This window comes from Rhinopithecus roxellana, chromosome 5, assembly GCF_007565055.1.
Source record: "Rhinopithecus roxellana isolate Shanxi Qingling chromosome 5, ASM756505v1, whole genome shotgun sequence".
Lineage (NCBI taxonomy): Eukaryota > Metazoa > Chordata > Mammalia > Primates > Cercopithecidae > Rhinopithecus > Rhinopithecus roxellana.
Genome location: NC_044553.1, coordinates 69,668,968 through 69,687,017, shown reverse-complemented (window position 1 = coordinate 69,687,017; position 18,050 = coordinate 69,668,968). Strand labels below are relative to the sequence as shown.

The window sequence follows — 18,050 nt, the reverse complement described above, 5'->3', positions numbered from 1 at the left end:
TTTCTTCTCCACTCCCACTGCTTCACTTGACTGGCCTAAACAAAAAAACAAACAAAAAAACCACTAACAGAACTCAAAATAGATTCCAAGGCCTTACTTAATACCTACTCCATCAAGAGATCCAGGGATGGAGCACAGAATTTGCATTCTTAAAAAGCTCCCCAGGGATCAGATCAAGTTTGATTAGACTGCTTTAGACCACTGAGTTCATCCTTGCCCTGGAGTAGATCTACAAGCTATACTATATGACCCCATGAAGACCCTTCCAATTTCAGAAATCAGCAGTGAAGTCTTTCACCTGTTCTCAGGGCAACATGCAAGGGAAGTACTTAACACAGGTGATTTGATGCCTGCCTACATTACAGACTCCTTGGTGAGGCTTGGTTAATTCTAATTTCAAAAGCATGATCAGAAATCAATCTAGTGTGAGCCAGATTTAGTATTTAGTATTCCATTTGGTTCCTTTTATTGATGCAATTTCTCTTCCAAGGTCATCTTACTTTACTTACATCTATTCATCTTACTTTAAATCCTCCAACATATTTATTTATAATAGCTGCTTTAAATTCTGTATCTACTAATTCCAAAAAATACCATATTTCTTTAATGGTATATGTGATGAGAAGTTTTTGATTTTTATAAAGTTCAATTTGTTAAATATATTATTTATGGTTAGTCCTTTGTGTCCTGTCTAAAACATACCCTAAGTTTGCAAAAATATTGTCCTAAATTTCCTTCTAGAAGCCTTATTGTTTTAACTGTACATTCAGGTTAACATTATTTGTAGTTAGGTAATTTGATTCATCTCATTTTTTGTGTACGGTGTGAGACACAGGTCACAGTTCATTTTTTTCATGACTGTCATTTGTTCCATCACTATTTGTTGAAAGGACACTCCTTTCTTCATTAACCTGCTCTGGTGCCTTTGTTGAGGATCAACTGACCACATATGTAGATTTCTTCCAGAACGTGCTATTCTGTACCACTGATATGTCTGTCTGTCCTTATATGTGTATCACATGGACTTGATTACTACAGCTTTATATTAAGTCTTGAAAACAGGTAGCGAAAATTTTCCACTTCATTCTTTTTCAAGATTTTGGTTATTCCAGGTCCTTTCATTTCCATATAAACTCTGATTATATCATCTGAAACTCTAGTCTTTTTTTTTTTTCTTCAGCCTTTTCTCTCTGAGATATTGACCTGTCTTTGACCTTTACTGATCTTTCTTTCTTTTTCTTTTTCTTTTTTCGCATCCATTGTCGTATTAAGCCCATCCAGTTAATTTTTCTTTTTGGTATATTTTATTTTTCAGTTCTAGAATTCCATTTGGTTCCTTTTATTGATGCAATTTCTCTGCCAAGGTCATCTTACTTTACTTACATCTATTCATCTTACTTTAAATCCTCCAACATATTTATTTATAATAGCTGCTTTAAATTCTCTATCTACTAATTCCAACATTTGTGTCATCTCTGAGTTCATTTCTATTGATCTTTTTTCTTCTGGTGATGAGTCACATTTTCCTGCTTCTTTTTCTGTCTTACAATTTTTGTTACATGCTGGGCATTGTGAGTGCAATATTGATAATTTGAATTATTAATATGTTCCTTTATAGTGGTATTTAATTCATGGGACCTTAAATTAATCCTGTCGAAGCTCAGATTTCGGCTTCATTAGGGTGAGTCAAGATTAGCTCATATTCGAGGGCTAAAGTAGCCCAACTCCTACATTGCAGTCTTTTTCACATCCCACCTGAATGCCCAAAGTGTTATATCACTCCACTTTGGCTGGTTGGAACTGCATTATTTCCCATGAGACCTCCTTTAACTCAAAGACCCCCAGTAACTATTAGTGGTCAAAGAGTCTCATTCTATCCATGCATAGTTTAGTCTTTGGAAATACCTTCTCTCTTGTATGCTACTTCACAAATGCCAGCCATCTGAGAATCTCTGAACACAAACTGTTCTCTCTGTGCTGTGGTTTGAATGTCCCTCCAAAATTTGTTGAAATTTAATATTGTCATTGTAACAGTGTTAGGAGGTGAGTCCTTTAAGAGGTGACTGGGTCATGAGGGTTCACCCTCATGAATGGATTAACTCCATATCTTGGGAGAAGGTTAGTTACCTTGGGAGTTTGGCCCCCTTTATCTCTGTCTCGCAAGCTCTCTCTCTCCATGTGATGCCTTCTGCCACATTATGACATAATAAGATGTGGTCCCTTCATTTTGCACTTCCCAGCCTCCAGAATCATGAGTCAAATAAATCTCTTTATAAATTACTCAGTGTGGTATTCTGTTGCAGCAGCAGAAAACAAACTAGGATACTCTGCAAGGCAAGATGCTGCTCACTGGGCTCCAATTTCCTGTACCATGATTTGTAAAGTGCTCTTGGGCAGAAAGCCAAGAGGAGTTCTGAGTTCATCTCACATCTTTTTATTTTATCCACAATCACATGTCTGTCTTGTTTTCCAAGACCCAAAAATAGTTGCTTCACATATTTTGTCCAGTTTCATAGCTGTTTATAGCAGGAAAATAATTCTAATAACCAGTATTCCACTATGGTCAGAAATGAAAGTTCTCGTTTTGATGTTTAATTTTTTTTATGGGAAGTCCCAGTTCTTTGGTAGATTTAAATTTGTTTACCCTTTATATGTGCCACTGGAGGTAAATAACTCATACTAGCTCTTCTGTGGTTATTACTATTGAGACATACATATGTGTACATTATTAAGAAAACAAAGAGGAAAACCCACTTATTTGTCTTCTTTTCAGGTTCTGTCATCTTGTATCCTCACAGATGTTATTTCTGTATAATTTCTTAACTATTTATCTCCTCTGCACTCTCTCTAGCCTTTCCATTCCCATCTTAAAGAAACTAAACTTGAATCTAATAGCATGCTGCACCCTAGTGTTTGGTCAGATCTTGGTCATGACAGATACTGCTTTGTATGCCCAGCACAATAGCCTTCCTTTAGGAAATGCTCCTTCCCCAAATTCCATCATGTGGTTTTAGAGAGAAATGCTGGATTATTAAATGACTCCAACCCTGTGGCCACAGTTAATTCATTCAAGCAGTAGCCACCTGGCCAAATCTAAACCAACCAAAGTTCTTCCCTGGCAGTTTTTTTTTTTTTTTTCACTGAACTTGAGGAAAAAAATATATATATTAAATCTCTAATGGTAAGAGATGCATGATTTACAGCTGTTAGTGCCATGTAGAAAACAAATCTTCAGTGAAAGAAAATGATGAGCTGACAAGCGGAGAGAAGCAAGTCAGACAGAGAAGAGACACATACATATACAGAACGTATGCAGTAGTCTCCTAAAAGTATTATAGTCCCTAATTTCAAGCACTCCTAAGGCCTGCAGGCATCCTGTACTCTTCCTGTGTTTTAGATATATGAAATACTCCATATTATTTCTAATAAATTCCCAAAAATAGTTCTGGTTGGATATCTGTCATTGTCCTGATTAATATTTTGAAAAACGAGAGACTTTTCAGGTCTTCCTTATTGAACACTGCATTAATATAGCTCAAATTCATGTAAAATTTTAAATTATAACACTATCTTCTAGGCTCATAGCTGTTAGTGTCTATTACGACACCATATTCTGGTAATTTTTTTGGACACAGCTATTCCAACCATCTTGTATCTCCATGACGTGATTTTGGATCCTCTGGTAAGCTGCATTATTAACCTGAAAAAGCCATATGCTAACATTTAACAGGTCTACACTAATAGTGATTGCTACTGTTTTTGAGTATCTACTGCGCAATGGAATTTTAATAACATTTTACATACAGTCTTTTTTTTTTTTTTTTTTTTTTTTTTTGGAGACAGAGTTGTGCTCTGCCGCCAGGCTGGAGTGCAATGGCACAATCTTGGTTTACTGCAACCTCCACCTCCTGGGTTCAAGCGATTCTCTTGCCTCAGCCTCCCAAGTATTCTGTTGCAGCTGGGACTACAGGCATGCACCACCATGCCCAGCTAAGTTTTGTATTTTTAGTAGAGACGGGGTTGCACCATGTTGGCCAGGATGGTCTTGATCTCTTGACCTCGTGATCCGCCCTCCTCAGCCTCCCAAAGTGCTGGGATTACAGGCGTGAGCCACCATGTAGGGCCATAAATTCTAACTTTCTAGTAAGATACCTACTTCAAAACAATCCAGGGGAAGTATCTACTAAGTTTCAGGTTGATAGAAACAGTCTCAGAAACATTAAGACACTTGTTAAGGGAATAAAGTTACTATGTGTCAGCATTAGGACTGGACCTCAGAATAGAATGGAGGTATTACTCCCTTAAAATGGAAAGGCTATTTCTATTGATGCAGTCTCTAATTATTTTAACTTTTGGAAAGTTAATATTTTGGGGAAGACACATGACACTACTGACTCATGCTGAATTTACAATCTACTAAAATCTCTTGATATTTGTCATAAGAACTACAATTAATACAGTTTCCCCCATCCAGAACATATAGGAAGCATTATTTTTAAACTTAAGTGCAAGACTTTACGTTTATTTTTATTGAAGTCCTGTCCTGTTCACCTAAGTTCTTTTTTTTTTTTTTTTTTTTTTTTGAGACCCAGTCTCGCTGTGTCACCCAGGCTGGAGTGCAGTGGCATGATCTCGGCTCACTGCAAGCTCCGCCTCCCGGGTTCACGCCATTCTCCTGCCTCAGCCTCCAAGTGCCTGGGACTACAGGCGCCCGCCACCGCACCCGGCTAATTTTTTGTATTTTTAGTAGAGACGGGGTTTCACCGTGTTAGCCAGGATGGTCTCGATCTCTTGACCTCGTGATCCGCCCACCTTGCCTAAGTTCTTTGTGCTGTTATTCACATTCCTGAATTCTGACTTACTTAATTATACTATTTCCCACAGTGTGTCTAACCAAAAACACAGATTGTGTTTAAATCTGAAGAAAATGTCCAGAGCCACTCATAAGTGGTTCACCTACAGAAGGATATCCTTCAATACTCATATCTATATGTATACACTTTGAGTATGACTATAAACTAGCTTTGAATCTGTTTATTTGGATTTTCATGTAGCCTATATTTGCCCATCTAACATTTACTTTTTGACTTCGTAACAGAGCCTGTAAGTTCCCACATGCATACTCTCAGACCTTACCATTGTAATGCATGCCAGCTCAACTTCCACCAGCCTGAGAGGTTTCTGGACGCCCTTCACACTCCTACCTGTGTGCAGGGCACGCCAAATGTGCTGGACACTTACCACCCTCTAAAAGCAGCCCTCAACCAATGACCGATGGGACTTGGTACATCAATACTCCAGCTCCTTTCCCTCGGATAAGTCTGGTCTGAAAAGAGCCTTCTCCTCTGACTCCCAGAGTTGTGACTTGGTAATGCACCCTCCAAGAGCTGCCTTCTCTACTCCCCTACCAGTTTTTCCTAGGACCACCTTCCAAAGTAAACTATTTGTACTTAAAAATCCTTGTCTCAGGATCTGCTCCTGGGAAAACTCAAACTAAGACGACCTTGTTAAATTTGCACCCAAAGTAAAACCACCCTTACAATTTTTTACCATTATTCGCCATATTGAAGATGAGCAAACAAGACCCACATGTGGTAAATGGCAGACTCAGCTTTGGATTTCGAAGACTGCCACGCGACGTGGCCTCCATAACCTTTTCACCGCTTGCTGAAATCAGCTGTGCCACAGTCACGGCATTTCCCTGCTCAAAACTGTGTGTGTGTGTGTGTGGGATGGGGTGGGGAGGAGAGTATCACATTCTCTTACTTACTCAACTCCAACTCCTGCCTCTGACAGTAGCATTAACGATTACAAGTTTCCAGGTTTTTTTTTTTTTTTTTTTTTTTTTTTTTTTTTTTTTGTCTTTTTGGATACCCAGGAATTGAGCATCTCAGCGCTGACTGGGGAATGGGCAGTGTCATAAGGTGTCAAGTACATGACATGGGTGAATTATTTTCATGATGTGTAACCAAAGTAACCATTTTCATTCTTTATTTTCCTCTCCCTTCTTTAAAACAGACACAGTCACTCTATTTTGCCACCTAAGAAAATTTAGAGAAATTTCCTAAAATCCGTTTGAAGTTTTTGTAATCCTAAATCATCTATTTTTCCTAGGTTTGAGGACACTTTTAATTTTAATATATTATTAGAGGTCGGATGCGGTGGCTCATGCCTGTAATCCCAATACTTTGGAAGGCTGAGGCGAGCGGATCACTTGAGCCCAGGCGTTTGGGGCCAGCCTGAGCAACACAGTGAGGCCCTGTCTCTACAAAAAGATACACACACACACACACACACACACACACACACAAATTAGCCAGACATGGTGGCACATGCTTATAGTCCCAGTTACTCAGAAGGCTGAGGTGAAAGGATCACCTGAGCTGGGGAGACAGAGACTGAAATAAGCCAAGATGGCACCACTGAACTCCAGCCTGGGTGACACAGCAAGACCCTGTCTCAAAAAAAGATTATGGAAAATTATAAGCATATATACCATAATGAGCAAAACAACCTAAGGGACCTCCATGCACTCAGTCAGCTGCAACAACCATCAGCATATAGCAGATCTGGATCCATCTCTACTCCTGCGAGTGTGTATGTGTACACACACACATAATTTTTAGAAAAAAGGTTCACATACTAGGACTGGTTGAAATGTCTTTTAAGTCTCTTTTAATCCAGAGGGTCCTCCTCCATCATTTTTCCTTGCAATTTTGAGGGTGCACTTTCTCAGTTAAATGAAGTTTAGTCCATCTCAGGTAGACACTGGTAGTTGCTGACAAGGTAATGAGACTCTTAGGCACTGGGGACAGAGAGGGTGGGGGATCACAGACATAATAAATGTAGGGAACTTTTCCTTTGGCGATTCAAGCAAGGCCAAACAGTCATGTGGAGCCCAGCATCCATTCCTGAGACCAAGTGCTCATCCTTGGCAATAAATGAAGACTGAGTCCAGTGGCCAGAGGCGAGGGTCCTATGGCTCTCATCTGGGAAGCAGCCCCTCAGAAATAGCAGTAACTCACAGTCTGGCCTGAACTCCCCAGGACTGGAAGTAAATGGTGAACCTACCAAGGTAGATTTGGATGAAGTAAATACGGAATCCAACTGTGGTGTTCGTGAACTGGGAAAAAGGAAGGGCAGGGAGTGTGAAAAAGCCCCTATGCATTTGGCATTTAATAAGTGAATCCAAAAGTAACCAATGATTAATTGCTCATCAGATTTAAGGATGCTCCACAGTCTATAACTATATGCCAGCAAGACAGACTCATAGATGATTAACAGAGACACTTCTTGGCTTCCTGAATATTGTGGGTTCCCCCTTAAAATGAAGCTGTTCACAAGACTACAAAACCAAGTCTTATACCATGCTTCAGATAGATCAGTGAAGAGGAGACAGACATAGCTCCATTTGCTCCTCCAACTAGAAATCCTCACTTTCTGGCAAGGATATACCTTTGATAAGTTCTTGGATGGCTTCATCCCCAACTGCTTTACTTCTCTGGTGACTGCATTCTTTCTTTTGTTACAAAACCGGCAATCCCTGCTTCCCTCTTCTCCTGTGCTTCCCTCTTCCCCCTCTAGTCTCTACTCCCTTTGCCCATTTCAATGAATCACTGGTGTCCTTCTAAGTACATCTCCATCCTAGGCAGCATCTTCTGCTTGAAGGCTCTAGTAAGAACCTTAGCAATCTCTCCAGGGCCCTTGACCACTCTTTGGGGCGGGGGGGGGGGGGGGGGGGAACAAATTAGACAACATGGCTTCCTTCACACCACTGCCCACCATTTCTTCTCTGCTGCTGAAGAATCACACATGTACCAAATTGTGGCATCTCTGTGTTTCTGCTATGTATCTCACCCAGTGGCTAACTTCGTAATATTCCCTTAGAAAGTTAATAGGCTGGGCACAGTGGCTCATGCCTGTAATCCCAGCACTTTGAGAGGGCGAGGCAGGTGGATCTCTTGAGCTCAGGAGTTCAAGACCAGCCTGGGCAACGTGGTGAAACCCCATCTCTACTAAAAATACAAAAAGTAGCTGGCTCTGGTGGTGCACACCCAGCTACTCAGGAGGCTGAGGCACAAGAATTGCTTGAACCCAGGAGGCAGAGGTTGCAGTGAGCCAAGATCACACCACCTTACTCCAACCTGGGTGAGACTCTGTCACAAAAAAAAAAAAAAGGAAAGGAAAGAAAAGAAAAAAGTTAATACAGACAAAAGATCTTTTCTTGTTTCTGAAAGTAAAGTTTCTCTTCAACAAACCCCATCTCACTTTCACTATACTACAAAATAAAAAAAAAGTTCAGGCCGGGCGCGGTGGCTCAAGCCTGTAATCCCAGCACTTTGGGAGGCCGAGACGGGTGGATCACGAGGTCAGGAGATCGAGACCATCCTGGCTAACACGGTGAAACCCCGTCTCTACTAAAAAATACAAAAAACTAGCCGGGCGAGGTGGTGGCGCCTGTAGTCCCAGCTACCTGGGAGGCTGAGGCAGGAGAATGGCGTGAACCCGGGAGGCGGAGCTTGCAGTGAGCTGAGATCCGGCCACTGCACTCCAGCCTGGGCGACAGAGCGAGACTCCGTCTCAAAAAAAAAAAAAAAAAAAAAGTTCACATCACGAATTTTTAATGGAAGTTTTGTGTTTCCTTCATTTATTACAATTGTAATCAGCCATAGTTACTGCAATTAGCATGTAGCATTGAAAAGAACTGAGTACTCTTCTTTTCTTGTAATGTCTTTAATTCCTCATTACCATCATTCCAGTTGCCAAGCAACCTTCACTTTTATGTCCTATATTTGAAGGGACTAAGCAGAATTATTTTTAAAAAATCAATTTTAAAATGGAAGAGCAACCTTGTGTGCTAGCATACCTCTTTATAAATAATAATATTGATTTCAAGATCAAAATTTTTAGATATAAATTATGGAAAGCAAAAAGTTATAGTGGGTTTATTATCAAAAAGTCAATGTGATTATAATACATGTAAGTATCCATAGAAGAGAATCAAGAAAGGCACACCCAAGAATGTTGATAGTGCTTATCATGCTCTTGATGGTAAAATGGGTAACGGTAGTTTTCTTCTTTTTGTCAGTCTGTATTTTCTACGTTCTCTATGGTGAACATGAATAATTTTAAAAGTTATTAACATTTATAAAGTAAGTATAAATGCTGAGGGAAAGTTAGATCTTTGTAAATACAAGAACTTATAAAATAGTGGGAACTAAATGAGACTACATATGTAAAACATTAACATAAACACTGTGGTATTTATAGTAAATGCTCAAAAGTTAGCTATTACTAATATTTTAAAAGTCTATGCTAGTGTTTGATCTTATGTATCATCTTACCACAAAGTCTATGTAAGAACAAGAAACACTCAGTCTATATTAATAATTTTTAAAGACTGAGTTAAAAATTTGGTGGGGTTTCTAAGACTCCATCCTAAGAATACTGACTCTTCAAATAGATCCAAAAGCACATTCTTAAAATATGCAAATTCCTGAAGAACTTTCTTCAAGTTTAATATCATGATGGAGACCCCCATTACACCTTCTCCCAGACGCTTTAATTCTGGGAAATCATTTCAGTGGCATCACAGCGAGGGGAAACGGAGGCTGTGAGTTACAAAGTCACCAGTCCAAGCACTGTGGTTTTAAGGAAATGACAATCTGAGAAACAAAACTGAAGGCTTCTTTTTTGCCAGCAATAACTTATTGACAAGCTTGTATTGATCATCCACAACAACGTATGATACGGAATTAGACACTGAATTAAGCAAAACTCTGATTAAAATGATAATGGACTATTAATCAAATCTTTGGAAGAGGGATTTTTTTTAAGGTTTAGAATTTTAAAAAGATAAATAGAAATGGGCAAATTTAAATACATAAAAATACAAAGTTTCTATACATGACAATATCAAAACCAACATAAAAATGAAAATGAGAATGGAAAAAACGCCTATAGTAAATGATATTCAAAGAGTTAACAGCTTTTTATATAAAAAGCTTTTGCACACCTCTAATAATAAAAGCACTAAGCAGCAAGTGATAAGTAGGCAAAGGATATGAACAGAACGTTCGTAAAACTGGAAATACAGTAGGGCAAACAAACTTACGAAAACTACTCAACAAAAGCTTGGTTATATACACCAATAGTGCCTGTTACCATGCAGTGGGTAATGAAGGCAAATGATTTAGCAGATGGAATCAGAAATCAAAATAGAGATAGCATATAATACATGAAGAACAAAAGTTCACAAAATTGAGGGTTGGTGAGAAACAAGGCTGATTAATCCGAGAGATATTTTAGAGGTGAATTAAAACAATAAAAACACAAACTAACTTTGACTTCAGAATGAGAATCTCTCCTGTTGTTTTCATGTTCCACTGTTACTTATTTAAGAAAACTTTTCAACCATACTGATACATGATTTCCTTATCTCTAAGGTCCATTATTCCTTTCCTTTGAAGAACACACGGAGAGGTTGTTTTATAAGACACATAGATGAAAGCAGCAAAATAATGGCAGAATTATTACTTTCTCTTAATTAAGAGATCAAAAATAGAAATCCCAGCTTTTAGGGTCCCTTCCCACCTCAACATTTGGTTATGTAAGCACCCTCTGTATCTGGGAGACAGTGGTGTGCTTGTAAATGTTTAACAATGGGCTGTCCAGGGGAGGGATTGAAAAGGAAGCCCTGATTAGTAGTGTTTGTTGATTTCCACAGTGTAAATACTCACAACAGCTAACAAGCTACTAACATGACTTCACTGAACACGGAGCTGGGAAAAGATGCATGCTAGCATACCATTATATAGCATTTGTACCAGGTAGACATAACAGACATAACCTCAAAAGCAAAGATAACGGTAAAACGTAGTCATGAATTAGGAAGTGGTGAGTTTTGAGTATTTCTTATGTTTGTTTTTAATATAATCTGATTGTTAGTGTATATAACTTAATTTTCAATCATGGCTGTGTTTAACAACTAGCGTGCAAAATTCCTGAAAATTTAACAATCGACTCTTGTGAGCTGGTATGAGCCAGCCCAGCACACCACTGCTAGGAGATAAGGAAATACTTTTTTTTCACAATTGCATCTTTCTATGAAGAAAGAAATTAAGACATAAATCCACATCATTCTATGTGTCTTCAACACATGGCAAATTATTTTTGCCCTCTGGTCTTGTGGCTCTTACACAGACCTCTGACTACATAGTTGGTGGGACCCAGTGCAATTAAAAATGATGGCCCCTTATTCAAAAATTACTAAAAATTTCAAGACTGTGACAGCATTAAACCAAGCATGGGAACCTGTGGGCCTTCAGAGGTGGCATGCCCAGGAAGCTGGCCCTGTTTACATTCTCACTCTTTCTCTGTTCTTTTCCTGCCAGCCACTCTAGGGCAACCCCAACTAGGTTGTAGCCAAAGCTCACTGTAAGTCCAGAACCAGACACAGATCCAGCAGCTATAATTGTTCTGGGCAGGAGTGGACAAGTTCTAACATCAGCAGGTGGGCTGTGGCTGGGGCCTGAACGGTAGATGACCTTCTCCAGGGGTCTCAGGGTCCAACACAGCTGTTTCTGTCAATTACTGAAAAGACTTTCTGCTTTCACACAGTTTCCCAATGTGTTTTCATCACAGACTTCATAAACTTCAGGTCAACATACTGCCTTAGATAATCTGTTGCCAAAGTAGCACTCTTGGGTAGGTACTCAGGGGAAGCACTCCCCAGTTCCTTCCCAGCTAAGCCACTACTGTAGCTCTCTGACCCGTGGGGACTGGCATGCGTTACAGAGTAGACCCTCCCAGCACCATAGGAAACTGGAGTGTTGAATAAAGGTGGAAATCTACACTAGAAACATGGCCTCTGAATGCAAGAATCAAACTGTAGTTGTAACAGACATCCACATTCTATTTACATAGCCAAAAGACAGGCTGGATGCGTTGTAGGGGGCTTACTGCAGTTGAGAAGAGACAGGAATGCAGGAAAATTTGATAGAAGGGCTCCCAGGGTTTCAGACCTGCTCTTAGGCAGGGATCTCATTAGATGTCGCTGGATTGCTTTAGGGATCTCCAAGAGGCTGGCTTCACCATGTGCTTTTCTAGTTCACATAGCTGGAAAACCTATATGCTCTATTGCCTCCCTGGAGATTTGTGCCCTTCAGGTTTTCCTAGGATGCCTGAGAAAATGATCTGGGATGTTCAGGAAGCAAGTGTGCTATACGACAGTATTTCTCGACATGCGTTCACGGGTCACCTCCATCAAAACCAGTGACTGCTGGCTGAATGGCAATCTCTGGGGATGACTGAGGAATCTGAATGTTCAACACACTCCCTGATGGCGTATTCCTCACGCCAAAGTTGGAGAATCTCTGGAATAGCAGAAAGAACGTGAACCTCGGGGGAAGACTGACCAGAGTTCACATCTCAGCAGCTCTCTCACTAATGAGCTGAACCACTTTCCACAGGTCATTTAACTTCCCCGAGCTTCAATTCTCTATTAGTTAAAGGAGCAAAATAACAACCACCTCATAGGGTTGTTGGGAGGATTAATTGGGTCAAGTTAGGTAAAGGCTCAGGACCCTACAGAGTCCACGATAAGTGTTTAACTACTGTCTGTCCACTGTCTGTCTCCAGCTCCCTCGGCAGTAAAACTCACCTCTCTGGATGGCTTTACTGAATGAACTGCTCAGAACTCCTGAGACACTGCCTAACTCACGCATAAGCATTGCCTCTGTTGTCTACAGTGTGGCCTGCAATAAACACTGCCAAGCAGGAGAGCACAGATATGAGTGAAGGGGATTTCCCATCTCCTCCTTTCTCAGGCCTGGCAGTCATTGAAACTCATGCTCATGAGAGGGCAGACCAGCGTGGCGCACTGGTGATGCCTGCTCATCAAAGATGCAGCAAAGGCCTCTTTGGAATAAATAGTGTCCAGTCTTATAATAATGCTAATTCATTCTAGAAAGCTAAGAGCAGCCTGGGAGCTGCTCTGATGACTAGAAGCCTCAGGATGCAAGTATCTCCGAGGACCATCCTTCACACGTAAAATCCTGTAGCCACGACTACCAGCGACTGGGGGGTTCCACTGAGGAGGCCTCTGGGAGAGCTGTGTTCTTCACACAGGGCCTGTCATCAACAGGGGCTAAGGCTTCTGCCCCTTCCTGACACTACAACTGACTTTGTTCCTTGGTGTTGCCTGTTGTTAGGTCTACATGCCCAATGATGTCATGGCCTTTGGCTTCTGGTCTTATGCCCCTGTTGCCCTCTGGGCACCTTGCTTTGGTGCACAGACCAAGTTGCAGAGTGGTAAGAAATACCTAATCTTTCCTTTGTCATGGAGAGGGCTATGGCCCTGAGTGTGTGTTTGCCTTTTGTGGCTCCAATTTTAAAAACAGATGGAATGTTTTACGTTCAATAAGCTGAGGCCTGTGAAATGCTTTTAATATCCAACTGCTCCATGGTGGAGAAAACACACCTATTAGTTTTGGGGTAGTTCTAGTTTGGAAGGTCTTTGGATAGCATTAGTATAATTCACACAGGAATTCACTGATTCACTTTGCTCACTACAGAATATCAGGCAGACACCTGGTATAGAGATGGGGTCCAATCAATGTTTCTTACATTGAATGGAGTTTCATTTCTAACTGGGGAGACAGCAGGACTGTAGAAGGGTGGGCACTGCGTGCAGGCCTGTCCTATGTGGCATGCAGGTCTCCCCTGAGTGTAGGAAGGCCTGTAGTAGGAGAGAGATCCAGGCTTGCTCCAACCCAGGTTGCAAGTGGCTGCTAGGGGTAGGGGAAGGAGAACAGAAGCAGCACATCCTCTCTTGAGACTGGGGGTGCAAGGCAAATTCTTTCAATTCTCAAAGGTTTATTTTCCTGTTTGTTCAATGGAGAGAGTAATATCTGACCTATTTCAGAGCTGTTCAAGGTATAAAAGAAAATCAATACAAATGGAACTCTAAGAAAAAATAAGACAGTCCATAAATAGAAGATATTAGGAAGCATTCCCCTTCACACTAACAGGTAAGATGAAACATGGAGTTTCTTCCCACATCTCAGTGGGAGCAGGAGGTCTGCTTGCTGGGGTGGAGTTGTGTGTGTGTGTGTGTGGCCCTTTCTGAGGCAGGTGTGCAGTTTTCTTTCCGATGCTGTCAGAAGTTGTCTTGCATTGAGAGGGAGACAAGGAAAGAGCTTTGTGAATTCGACATTTGAAGCCTTCCATTTGGCCCCAAATGCTGGCAGCCCTCTTATAAAGGGAAAAAAAGTAAAGCCCAGATGATCTCATAGGTCTTTTCTACCTCTGAAACAGACGGTGTGATTCACATATATTTGACATAAGTGTGACCAGGTTGTGATGATTCGCCTCATTATGCTCAGCTGAAGAGGGGATTAACTAGCAATAATATGCTGAGAATGTAAAACATGACCTCTGATTAGAATAGAAGGCGGGAGTGGGTTGTTTCATGGTTAAAGTAATGAACTATGACTCAAGGCCTAAGTTTCTAGTCACAGATCTCTAACCTTGTGTGTGACACTGAGAGGCTTGCTAGAGGCCTTCGAAAGTGCTCTTAATTTACACGTACTGGCCACTGCCCTTAAAAGCAATGTAAGTCCTTCTTCTGAGAACAGTGTGGGTGGTAATTGATGGTTAATAATACTAAAGAGATAGCCATCAGTAAGACTTCTGGATGCCCATGATGCTTTAAGCAATATTCAGACTCTTATCTAGAAATGCTAGCAAAATGCAAATCCCACAGTTTGCAGAAAATCTATTCTTTTTTCTTTGAGACAACCATCTACCCTCTCCAGCATTATCCAACCGACTTTCTGCAACAATGGAAATGCTCTCTCCTCTGTTCAACAGTAGTTGCCATTTGTGGCTATTGCACCCTTCACCTATGGTTGGTGAGGCTTAGAAACTAAATCTTACATTTAACTTTAATTAATTGAAATGTATATGAAAATAGTCACATATGGCTAGTGCATTGGACAGCACAGCTGTAGCCAATTCAAACGTCCTGAAAGCAAGAAGGTGAGGTTGAGAGGCAGTAGAAACTAAATTAACAATTATTCAGTCTTTCTCTTTAAAATAGTTTCTTTCCCTCTTTCATTCAAGTTGCTGCGTGGAGTACCTGAAATTAGGGTCTGAGGCAAAAGAGTAGCAACAATAAAAATAATGATGATAATCATTCCCACCCCACACACACTTCTGTACAGTTTTTCATGGGTTTAAAATGAGAAGACATCTAAACTCATTAACAAAAAGCTAGCTAGATTGCTTTAACCTAAAGCAACACTTTTCTATACAAACCTGAGACAATAACCAGTAAGATAAGCTTCAGGAGAAGCATTAGCCTCACTCCACACTATTGTCAGATCACCTCTTAAAGAGACCTACGGAAGCACAGGCACATATTTTGCTATGGGCTTTTCTGTCATAAAGTCTGCTGTTGATTCCTGGCTCCATTTCCTCTGCAGCGCAGTTTCCATGCCCCAGCCCTATAGATGGGTCAACTGACAACCAAAGAGCAAGGAGACAGACAGACAAAAGGTGCTGGCTTCTGTTCCTTCCAGACACAGCGTCTTTTCTTTTTTGCCTCCTTCATGTACTGTGATGAGAAACTCTGCAGTACATAATACACAAAACCTTGAGATCTTACCTTACTAACTTCCCGCAGCATTCCCATGGCCCATGAGGGACTTCAACAAATGGTGGCTGTTCTCCTTGACCTACGTCCTCACCCATGAAGTGCACTTACTCAAACTCTACATAGTACAAAAACTTACTCTTCCTGCATGCCTTTGGTGTTTATCACCCTGTCCTTTGTATACATGTGTATATATATACCCTGTCCTTTGTATGTGTGTGTATATATATTTATGTTTCCTAAACAGTATGTTTCTCAGGTGTTGTAAGCTCTGGTGGAAGGGGGAGTTTGGTCACTGTAGTTCTTCTTGAGTACTGCCTAGCACAGTGTCAGATGCAACTAAGGGCTTAATCAATGCTACTTGATAACGGACAAAAGACTACTAGACTCCATGGGACTTTTACGGCTTTGGGATTTTAAGCCACTTTTTTCAGTTCCACATATTCCAGAACATAATATATTGCCGCTGCCTTTGGAGGGTCTGTTAAGGGGACTGAATTAGGCTTGGTTATTTTGGGGGTAAGGACTTCAGAATCAGTCATGTATTTTTCAGGTTGATAAATTATTTGAAGATTAGAAAAACTGTCTTGAACTAAGCCAGCAGTTGCACCACAGGCATGGAAGGAAGGAAGATGGCATGATAAACACATTTCTGGTCCCTCTTTTCTCGATAGTGAAACAGAAAGAAGAAAAATCCTCATTCAGGAAATAGTCACAGCGGCCTGCTAAAGCCGAGTAAATCTGACTGCTGAAATGGTGTAAGGAACTTTGCAGTTTCTTCGGGTTGGCAAGGAAGTGCGAGAGGAGTACATGATGAACAATGGCCCCACGTCGGCCGTGCCTCCCCGGTCTCCACTGTCCTCTCATTTATCTCCTCGCAGCACATTTTCTAAGGAGATTATTTTGAAATAGAAAGCCATTCATTCTGCTCACAAAAATTCATCTTAATTGAAAGATTAAAGTGTAAAATAAGATTGAAGTATAAAACAAAGAGAAATCTAATGAAAATGTAATGCTAAACTAGTCATACTAAAAAACCTTCCTCTTTTCCAAGTTAAAGTCTACAACAAACAGCACTTTAAAGCGGTGATTCGCAAAGTGCGGTTCTTGGGCCAGATGCATCAGCATCTCCTGGGAACTTGTTAGAAATGCAAATTCTTGTGCCCCACCCCAGACCTACCGGAGTAGAAACTCTGGGGGTGGGGCCCAGCAATGTGTGTTTAAAAAAAAAAACCAAAAAAACAAAAAACAGCCTCCATGTGTGATTCTGACACTCTAATGTTTGAGAACCATTACTTTAAACCAATGTTGAAATAGCTGAAACTGTTCAATGCTGTACTAAATTGTACTAAATGAATATCCTTAACCTGTCGAGTGTTTCCCCAATTCTATCCGTAAGGTCTGAGCAAGCACTTAACACACACAGCCACTAGTCCGTCATTCTGAGATCTCATGGATCTCGAGCTGCCTAGGATCTGATTAAACCTCCCTTAGCTTCCCAGGAGGCTCCCAGGGTTGGGGCAGGCTGGCGGGGGTTGGTATGTCTGAGCTGTGCCACACTGGCTCCTCTGCTTCACGGCGAGAGATGGAGGGATATAAAAAGGGGCCCACAGGGGGAACACGAAGCTGGAAATCTTTGAATTCAATGATTTCATTGAAATCCATCCATTTTAATGTTTGGGGAGGAAATATTTAGTACTTTTCAATCACTGTTTCACAAATAAAAATCCAAAAATAAATCATGCTTATAACATTTAAAAAAAAATCTTTTCAGATACTTGCTTGACGGCTGCACGAACGTGTCTCTCTCATGGTGAGCAAAGGTGCTGACAGAGTGCAGCGTCTGAAATGTGTGTGTCCACATTTATTTCCCAGTCCCTTGACCCTGCATTGCAACATTTATTAACCAATGTCTTCTCGTCACAAACCTCCTGGCTTTTCCCAGTCCTTTCCTATTCCATCACATCTGCCCTCCAGATTGCAAGGGGAATTATTGAGACTTTATTCCTCCAAATGATTCCAATTTCTGTTTGATAACAAAGTTTGCTCATGTAAGTCTTTATATGTGCCCCAAGAAGGCAAGGACGGAAAAGTCTCAAAGTGCCAGATGCACAATATCCTTTTATGATATTTTTCATCACAAGAAAAACCTCCATCCTGAGAAAAATGGAAATGCAAACTCTCCTAACTTTTCTCACTTCAAAATTGCACTTCTCATCACGACCTATTACACCCACATAGTCATGTGCCATAGGCTCTGCAGACTGTCTCCAACATTTCAAAAGCTCAAAAGCTATTTTTAAAGCCAAAATACAATCTAGATTGCTGTTCTGTAAAGCACTTTTAAAGGAAGAACAAAGTAATATAGTGATTTTTATGCCTGTGGGCAGGTAGC

General features: G+C 40.7%; 1 protein-coding gene across 4 annotated transcripts in view; it reads right to left on the bottom strand.

Annotated features, from left to right (window-relative positions):
• The window catches only part of RASGRP1 (RAS guanyl releasing protein 1), a 78,063-nt gene that overhangs the window by 54,393 nt on the left and 5,620 nt on the right, over nt 1–18,050 (bottom strand). The gene's annotated exons all lie outside the window — the stretch shown is intronic.